Genomic DNA, 8890 nt, shown 5'->3' on the forward strand with positions numbered 1-8890 from the left:
CTGAGGATTGTTTTTAAAAATATGGTGCCTTTGTTGCTACTCCTTTTCTAAGTTGCAAGTGTAATCTGGTTTGGGAGGGTCTTTACTTCCAGCTCTGCTTTCCTCTTTGAGACCACTGTCACCAGGAGATACAGCCCTTGCTTTCCAAAGGTCACACACTCACTCTAGGAGTATTTTGTGAGCGCATTCTAAGATCTCCAGGCCACCGGGACACTTTCATCATAGAGACTTTTTCTCGTTTGTCTTGATAAAATGCAAGGTATAGCATAGTACTAGGCACATAATAGTCATCACTAATAGTTTTGTTTAATGAAGGGTGAATCAAATATTACTTATGTAGGGGTGGGGAGAGGTTTTATTTGTGTTCTATTTGATTTTATTATTTCCAGCCAGTAGAACATGGGTGTGGTTCTATAATCTGTGCATTTTGAAAGGGTTTTTTCAATGAGGCAAAATTGATTCCTGTTTATCTCTGCGAAGAAAATTTTCTTTAGAAATTAAAGAATTGGGGGAAAACCACTTCAATCTATGTGTGTTACTACTTCTTATACAGCAAATTTAGCCTTTAGCTCTGGAGACTTGACAAAGAAGGGAAACATTACAAAATTGTACCTAATGCAAACTAGATGCTCAGTAAACATTTATTTATATAGTAGATATGCCTGAAATAGAACTATTCACTTTATGATTTAATTTTTTCTTTTTTCATTTTAGCATTTATGACATTAGCAGAGAACAGGACTATGTCAAGAAGTCCGGGGGTATACTTGGTGCAAATGAATTAAGACCACCCTCCCAGCTCCATTCCCTGTGAGAGAAGACCGAGACAAGGTTCATATCAGAGAAGAGTGGGTATTAAACTAAATGCTATAAGCTATTACTAATGAATCCAAAGCTGCACAGTACAGTTTTTTAGATTTTAATTTAGATCATGTAAAATGAAAGGACTTTTTTAAAAATTCTAACTTCCAGTAGCTACAGATTTCTTATAATTATTAGTCCAAAATTGATAGGTGATTAAGTTTGCAAATTGCATCAGAAAAGGTGTGTGTGTTCAAGAGAAATTGTCACACTCCTCTATTTGTATTTCTTTGAAACTATGATTTATTTTACTTGATTTTAAATTGAGATATTTTAAATAGTAGAAGTAATACATGCTTATGTAAGAAAAATCTAAATTGTAGTGATATATATAAGGCAAAAGTATAAGTTCTCCTTTTTGTCCACTCCCCAATCACCATTGGTGTATATACTGTTAACGGTTGGATTTCCCATCTTTTCTACATCTTTTTCTGTATACTTCCAAACACATAATTTTTTATGGTTTTTTTTTTTTACCAAAATGACAGATAATACATATTATTCACTCAGTAGTATACAATAGATATCTTTGTACGTCAGTATATACAGATTTACTTTGTTTTTATTTAGTAAGTGCAAGGTGTTTCCCTATTGATGGCAATTTAGGTTGTCTCCAGTGTTTTTGCTGTTATAGGTGTTGGTGCATGGAACACCCTTGGACATATAACCCCTGCACTTATGCTAATATTTCTGAGGAACAGATTCCCAGAAATGGAATGGTTATTTGGTATGCCCATTTAAGTTTTTGTTACTTTCTGCCAAATTGTGTTCTAAAAAAGCTGTATATATCTTAAACTGGCAGTCCTTTGATATCTTAAAGGTAAGGGTAGTACATTTTAGGATTAGGTGATTAAAGAATGGGCTGTTCCTTCAACAACTGTCAAATGACCTACTTAGAGGAGATACAGTATATAGGCATGGAGAGTATTAAAAGGTGTAGGTTGCCTTCTACTAATAAGGGCCTTTAATGGCACATATTGTTGGGTTCTTAGTGTTTCTGTCTCTGATAAGTGCTATTGCTTAATTCACAAACAGGAGTTGTGGTCATGTAAGTCTGGGGGAGATGTAGAAGTGGCTAGATTCTGTTAGATTACTGTGACACCTAAGTTGTTGACGTTTGTTCATCTCATTATTTGCTTTCAGACCAGATGCTTATAGAATGGAAAATAGATACCTGTGGTATAGCATCAGAAGCTGGTTTATAATTTTTTTATCTCTCTTATTAGAAGTTATAAAGAGAGAAAAAAGTGTCCCGAAATCAGACACTCAGTATCCCTGTCATGGATTTTGAGATGGGGGAGATTGATGCAGGGCGCTTTGAGCAGAATCCAACTTGTTGTGTCAAGCTTGACCTAACTTTTTTTTTTTTTTTTTTTTTTTGCAGTACGCAGGCCTCTCACTGTTGTGGCCTCTCCCATTGCGGAGCACAGGCTCCGGACGCACAGGCTCAGCGGCCATGGCTCACGGGCCCAGCCGCTCCGCGGCATGTGGGATCTTCCCGGACCGGGACACGAACCCGTGTCCCCTGCGTCGGCAGGCGGACTCTCAACCACTGTGCCACCAGGGAAACCCAAGCTTGACCTGACTTTTAAGATCCAATCCACAAATGGCAGAGAAACGTGCCCAAAGCCAGGTGCTACAGGAAAGAATATTAACTGAGTTTTCAGAGCCATTTTGATTCAACTTCAGTTTTTTCCATGTGCTCTTTGTTGATCACTTAAACAGTAAGGGACACTCTTTATGCTTTACAGACAGGTACTTTTCAAGTTACCTTCTTAGATGTTGCTTTAGATTTCTTTGTGGAATAGCCCCCTCTTCTTTCTCTTAATATTCTGATCATCTTGAATGTTAAACTAGAGCATGTGCATTGCTCAGCAAAAAATGAAACTATCCATTTATTTAACGCTCCTCGTTTTGTACGCTTGTTTTAGGCGGTTAAATGAAAGCGCATTGTGTGGGAAGAGACAACGTCAAATGATTTATCAGTAAAATTCTCATTATGTCCTTAATTATAGAGCAGGAAACTTGTGCTTTCTTGAGAGTATAATTGAGGTCATTTATTATGAAGTCATGAAAGATTCAGGGTTTACTGTGGTTTTCCATTAACTTCTCTTTTGATATGCTTTTCCTTCTGCCAACTGTAAAATTATTACTTTTCTAACATATGGCTATTTGGAGAGTGCTGACATAAAAAGGAAGCATTTTTAACCATAAATAAATGGTTTTAGAAGTTACAGTATAAAAGTACAAAATAAGTCATTTCTTACTTGTTCCTCCTTGTTTATTTTAAATCATTACCATTAGTCCTAGCTTTATTGGGAGCAGTACTCCCCACATTGTATTAGATGGGGTCTTTTAAATTGCATTATTTCTCACAGTTTTCAGTTTATTATTGTGCGTTGATGCTCAAAATTGGGGATATATGTAGTATTCAGTACTTGTGAAACTTATAATCTATTAACATCTTGCAGAATTTAGGGAAGTTGATAATCATAGATTGGTCATTTCCAAAGCTATGACAACTTTTATTTCTTTCACTTGTAAGCAACATCTTTCACAAATATTGAGCCTCATGGTATAATTAGATTCTTTAAATATTATATTGCCTTTTTAAAAATTTAAATACTAGGTTTCCAAAATTATAATTTTTAAAGGAATCCTGATTTGCATTTGAGCTAGCTGTACAGATTATTTGTAAAAGGAGTTTGCAAGTGCATAGGCTTCCCAGTTTGTTTTGAGGAAGTAGCTAAAGAAAGCCATAATTTTTAAATTGTTATCACTGGTGTTTTGCTGTTTGAATCTCTTTAGAATATCCATATTTTTCACAGCACTGGTATACCGATATTGAAAGAGAGAAGGTGAAACTGAGGAAAAATCAAAGTCAGATACAATCGATATAGATCAGATGTGCCAACTTCAGAATATTCTTAAGTGTTTCATCCTCTTTTCTTTCTTTCCTTGCTATTTATAATCTTTTATTTTTGATACGATGAAGTATTATTATCAAAATCATTTTTAAATTACCTTGGGAATTGAAGCATTAGGACAGTTTAGTCCAAATGAATTTTACTGAAATGTTTGTTTTGATTTCTGTAATAGTCTAGGGTTTTTTAATCTGTTGTTCATAAATTAATTTTAATTAAAAAGCTTATGTTTTCTTTAACTTTTGAATTCTAGTGTAATTGGCAGAGTCCTGGTATAAGTAGGAAGCCAGATTAATGTACTTATTTATACTGTAAGACCCAAACTTCCAGTCTTACATAAATTATTCTCTCTATTATTTACAAATAATCAGTGTGTATCCGCCCCCCCAACCTTGTTAAAGAGAATAGAGAGGATGTAAATAGAAAGGAGTAAACAAATCAAATAGTTCAATGTTATGAGAACTCATTAGGCTCAGTTCTTGCTAAGTGAGGACTGGTAAAATCAAAAGACACAAGGGCTCAATCAAGAGAATTACTGGATTGAGTCAGTAGTTCTCAATTAGGAAGCATGCCTCTCATGGGAGGGGTATACCAGCATCTTTGGGATAACACATGGGTATGGTTTGAAGAAAGCACTTTCAAGAAAAGTAATAAAGTTTTATTTTTGTAAAATGATGATTTTATAATACAGCCCATAAGAAGTAAATTTTAATAGACATGTACAGGCTGGTGAGGAAGCCCCAAAGAAACATGATTTCTAATGTGTTTGCTGAGTGTGCAGTAGTAGGCTCCTTCCAAGGAACCTAACAGACTTCCTTGGGGATTTGGTGAGAAGACAGGAAGGGTAAGTTTATCAAAATGTGGCTTAGGTTTAAAAAAATTTAAGAATGAGAAGAATTGGTCTAAGCAGTTGCTGACCACCAACTTGACACTACAGTTGCATCTGCTTTTACCCAGTGTGGCTACAGCGCCCAGCTTGAAACCAAAAGGGATTTATTCTTGCATTAAAAGTCATTCACCCTCAGTTATAATCCATTTAGGTTATTTTCACATGTGAGATCTTTTAAGATAGTCCAGATATGGTAGCCAAAACACATTGTAAATGTCTTAATCATACAGGAAGGAAATAGATGATTATTTCCTATTATCATAGATGATATATTTCCTGTATCAGTATTCAGTGATATTTAGTGTGCCACTTTTCCCCATCCTTTGGTTATCTTAAACAGTTGCATTATTTTTTTTGTGTTGTGCAGTTTTTGAGACAGTGTCCTTGAGTTCAGACTCTCTCTTCCAGAGGGCAGTTTCAATTCTCCATACTTCTTACTTGGACTCTGCATCTGAGCATGGTTTTCAGTACAGTCAAGTGACTGGTGAAAAATGACATTTTCTTAAATGAGGTGAGGTGCTTGGTACACACTGTGTCTGTTTTATTTTAGTTTTAAAGAAAGAGACCCATTATTTTTGATATATAAGCCTAGTTCTTTTTAGCTATCCCATTTCAGCTGAAATAAAAGATCCTTGGAAATAGTCACTTGAAAGGTAATTATAATATATTCTAGGGAATAGAAAAATAATAAATGTCATTAGTCTTTTAGCAGGAGGAATTCAGATGATGCATTTTTAAAAGTTAAATTTCAAGGCAAAATAACATGTTTATAACATTTGATTATTCTCTCCTTATACGGTACAAAACTCTTTACCAAGAAAAAAAAGCAAGTAACTGTACTCACGAAGAACTTCAAGAAACTTACGGGTTTCTTCTGTTTGAAACTGAAAATCAGGTAAGGGAATTCGATCGTAGAAAAGTAATTTTGTGATGTTAATGTACAAAATTAATTATATCATTAAAGTTAAATATTGGTATTTTAGGTCTATAAAGTTTGTAAGATTACCAGTTCATCAGTCTTTTTTGTTAGTTTGGTGGCAATGTAAATGACAGTGAAAGCTTGTCATGAAAGAGATTGGATTTCTACAACTTTCCATAGGTTTTCTTTAGTTTTATCTTGAATACATTTGTAAGCTCGTGGTGAGATTTTGATTAATACAGATTCCTTAAGTATTAATAATGACTTTTAATGGAGTGAATGGATATTTTCTATTCTCGATCATTGTTTAGATAGATATTTTCTATTTCTTGTGGAGGTTTTTCAAGTTTAAATTACATGATTTTGGGGACAAGATGAACACGTTCAGCATTCTAGTTACTTGGAATTGTTTCATGCCTTATTTTGAAAATTGAACATCCATATTGTTGGTTGTACCTAAATTGTGGAGAAGGAAACTACTGTGTGCAGGTATGTCTCCAGAGATGTGTGTGGCTTCTAGATACAGTTCAGCAATGCTAGAGATCTATAATCCAACTTAAAGTAATTCAAAGGTAGTATTTCGGTTGAGGTCATGATTTTTAAAGAACAGGGATAGATTTGCTAAAGAATAATTAACATTACCATATAACTTATGGATTATATAGTAATACTAGAGAGTTTGTTTAACTTCCAAATAAGATATGTTATGGATTCATACTAAAAAAAAAAAAAAAAAAAAGCATTTGCGGAGAAGACATTTTCAAATTTAGTGATTCCCAAGCTGTAATTGAAAAAGAAATCTTCAAGAGAGGACTTATCTGTGAGCTTGTTTAATTTGGTTTTGCTGGTGACATTTTTGTTAACAGAAATAATAAAATTTCACGAAAAAGTTTGAGCTGTTAATATTAACTAAAACACAATTGCCTTACGTAAGCTTGCTTTGTGCCATGAATGCATAGAACGTACAGATTCTGTATTGAAAGTCTGTATATAGATTATAGAGTTATTTCATGGACCCTCCCAAGAACGATATGATAAGCAAAGTACGATCTTTTGTTTAAGGCAAAGTTGGTATGTCAGCGTGGACTCTGTGTTGGCAGCAGTGCTATCAGCACTCTGGGTGACCCAGGGAAAGGTACGTCTGTAAGGAAAAGGAATCTCTTTTACAAGGTGAAGTGGGGTTTAGTTAGTTACATAAGATACCTATGTTAAATGCTAGTTTCATTGATGATAAATAGTGATCTTTGGAAGCAGACCTTTAAACATATAAATGAGCTTTGAGTCTAAGACTTAAGGTTTTCTAATAGGAGTTATCTTTTTTAAAAGGATGGTTGGACTAGAAAAGGTACTGAAGGTATCTTTCAGTGCCAAGAGTTTAGTGCAGTCATCTGGGGCTAGTGAGGATTTCTTCTGAATTATCATAATGGCAGTAGGAACACATAATAGAGGGAACTGACGCACCTTGGCAACTGTGGAATGTGAGGAGTAACAAAGAATCAAATGTAAGGTAACTTACACTGCACTGATATTGTCAGTAGAAGAGAGACACGGAGGAGAGGAAATTGTAGGGAAGCTGTTGAGTTAAAAGAGAAAGGTAATCTTACTGTCAAGAATGTGGATTAGCACTAATTTCTTTAAGCTTCACTTTCCTCATCTGTAAAATAGATGAAACTATCATCTAGATTTGCTGTGAGGATTACATGAGACTGTGTCAAGTGCTTAGCTTGGAGCTTACACCTAAATGAACACTACTACTTCAGTGAGCTAAATTTGAGAAATAATGAGGTGGTCATAAGTGTTTCTGAAAGCTGTCCTGCTGGTGGTAAAAATAGTTGGAAAAGGGATTAGAACTGGAGGTTGGGGTTCAAGGTGGCAGCGGGTGGGTGTTAGCTGAAGCCAAAAACATTGTTACATGGGGCAGCAAAGATGGCAAGAGCAGAACTTTCAGGTGGTTATGGGAGCAAGGGATGGGGCCACGGGGCAAGGCTAGGAAGAGGGAGTTGAGAGCAGTCCAGGGGATGAAGAATCAGGAGGTGGAGTTTCACAGAGAACAGAAGGCTGTAAGGAGGGGTGTTAGCAGTGTCAGATGCTACAGAAGTTGGAGATCAGCACTGAGAAGGATTACTGGGCTCCATGGCTACATTCCTGCTGACCATTTCTTTTAAATAACAACTTTATTGAGATAACATTCACATACCATTCGTTTCACCTGTTTAAAGTATACAATTTTTTTTAGCATATTCACTAAAATGAATATGCAGCCATCAGCACAATCAATTTTAGACCATTTTCATCAGTCACTCCCCACTCCCACCAGCCTAAGCAACCAGTACTCTACTTTTTGCCCCTATGGATTGGCCTATTCCAGACATTCCATGTAGATGGGATCGTATATGACCTTTTGTGACTAACTGTTTTACTTAGCTTAGTGTTTTTGAGATTCATCCATGTTGTAGCATATACTTCATTCCTTTTTTGACTGAATAATATTCCACTGTACCGCATTTTCTTTATCCATTCAGCACTTGATGGACATTTGGTTGTTTCTACTTTTTGGCTATTATAAAAAAATGGTACTATGTACGTTCTTGTCCAGGTCTTTATGTGGACATGTTTTTTCATTTCTGTTGGGTTTATACCTAGGAGTGGAATTGCTGGCTCATATGGTAACTCTGTGTAAAACAAATGTTTTTTTAAACTTATATTCAGCTCTTCTAAAGGACATGAAAGGGGATAAGTTCATAACCCCAATAACAGTTTACCTAAAACCTTTTTTTCCTTCTCCCCTACTCTTTTTAACCCCCCCTTCTTTTCATTATGAAAAATGCTAACATAGAAAAAGTAGAGAGCATAGTATAATATACCTATCACCTACGTTTAACAGATAATGTTTTGCATTATTCTCTTCATTTGTTTAAAAAAGTTTTTTTTTCTGAAAATTGTGAAAGTGAATTACAAGCAAACACCTCAGCTTACATCTCTAAAAATTAAGGCCATTTTTGCGCTTTACTGCAGTCACATGAGTTTATTGTTGATGTTTGAGAGGCTGGCTTCAGTAGGGTGGTGGAGTAGATAGAGGCTGGATTGCTCCTATAAATACACAATCTTCTTCATCACATGTACTGGGGGTAATAATAAAATAGCACTACTGCCTGTGTGTGTTCTATAGTTTTGGGCTCAAATAGAAATGGATAGTTCTGTGTATGAAAGTAATCCTTTATATTACTGTAGTGTATTATAGTTTTAAAAGTTTATGGATCTTTTTAAATCTTCCTGAGAACCCTGTGATTTATGTAT

This window comes from Delphinapterus leucas, unplaced genomic scaffold (assembly GCF_059928025.1).
Source record: "Delphinapterus leucas isolate spDelLeu-1000000601 "Yukka" unplaced genomic scaffold, BTC_Dleu_Yukka2 spDelLeu_asBTCV2_sq80, whole genome shotgun sequence".
Lineage (NCBI taxonomy): Eukaryota > Metazoa > Chordata > Mammalia > Artiodactyla > Monodontidae > Delphinapterus > Delphinapterus leucas.